This window comes from Aplysia californica, unplaced genomic scaffold (genome assembly GCF_000002075.1).
Source record: "Aplysia californica isolate F4 #8 unplaced genomic scaffold, AplCal3.0 scaffold00104, whole genome shotgun sequence".
Taxonomy (NCBI): Eukaryota; Metazoa; Mollusca; class Gastropoda; order Aplysiida; family Aplysiidae; genus Aplysia; species Aplysia californica.
In genome coordinates this window covers 57,590-58,763 of record NW_004797374.1, presented here as the reverse complement: position 1 = coordinate 58,763, position 1,174 = coordinate 57,590, and the positions used below count along the sequence as shown (strand labels likewise).

Genomic DNA, 1,174 nt, shown 5'->3' with positions numbered 1-1,174 from the left:
TCTCTCTCTCTCTCTCTCTCTCTCTCTACTATACTATACTATACTTAACTGGCGATTAAAAGGGTACCACATTTTGATTTAGTAAAAATTATGGTCTTTTGAGTCTTTACGATTCTCCTTTCACTTGGGTTAAATCAAGTACTGTTTTTTAAGTAGGTCATGTTACGAAAACAAGTTATTGTTCTTCAACTAGTGTTCACGGCGTTCTCTTAAAAATATATATATATAAATTTAGCTATTCTATGCTGTTGGTATTTTAAAATGAAATTTAGGTGTGTGTTTATCAGAAGCCGCAACAACACTTGATCATTGACATCCAAAAAAGATAGCAGTTTAACTCAACATTAGAGAAATCGAGACATTAGTATACTCCTCACTTTTTGTTCCTGTTCCCATGACTTTCAACGTCAATAGAAAAACAGACGTTGAACAACCTGGCAACAGCGGAAATGCGCGAAGCGCGCCGATGACTCGATTTCTCTGATGTTGAGTTAAACCTACTGTTTACAGACAGACAGACAGACAGACAGACAGACAGACAGACAGACAGACACACAGACAGACAGAGACAGACAGAGAGACAGAAACAGAAACAGAGTCAGGGACAGAGACAGAGACAGGGACAGAGTCAGGGACAGAGACAGAGACAGAGACAGGACAGAGACAGAGAGAGGAGGCCACAGGAGTCCCTTACTTTCTTGGATCATTGAGGTCTGCTCCAGAAATGAGGCTTCTCTCAAGAGGCGCGAAGTCCCAGTCCACCTCCTCGGCCGCGATAAACACCTCACGAGTTGTTCCTGTAGTGCTGAAGGTCGTGGGGCTCTGACCACACAGCTGAACGTCATAGAACCCGAACATGCCGTTTTCCCTTGCCAAGTTCGAGTGAGACTCAACAACCCAGCGACCTTTTGGGAACAAAATAGAATTTTGGAATTACATCGTGGTGTTAACATTTTGGCCTAAGTCAAGATCTTTAGTTTTGAGATCTGCATACCAGGAAAAGACATTCTCATTTACTTGAAAATGGCTACTACTATGGCAATTTCACAAAACATCTCTCTCTCTCTCTCTCTCTCTCTCTCTCTCTCTCTCTCTCTCTCTCTCTCTCTCTCTCTCTCTTTCTCTCTCTCTCTCTCTCTCTCTCTCTGCCTGTTTGTCTAACAGCTATCTTCCC

The 1,174-nt window shown here is 42.5% G+C and overlaps 1 protein-coding gene across 1 annotated transcript in view; it reads right to left on the bottom strand.

Annotated features, from left to right (window-relative positions):
- LOC101862864 (hephaestin-like protein) overlaps positions 1–1,174 on the bottom strand; it is a gene marked incomplete at both ends in the record, with an annotated part of 19,220 nt that overhangs the window by 6,618 nt on the left and 11,428 nt on the right.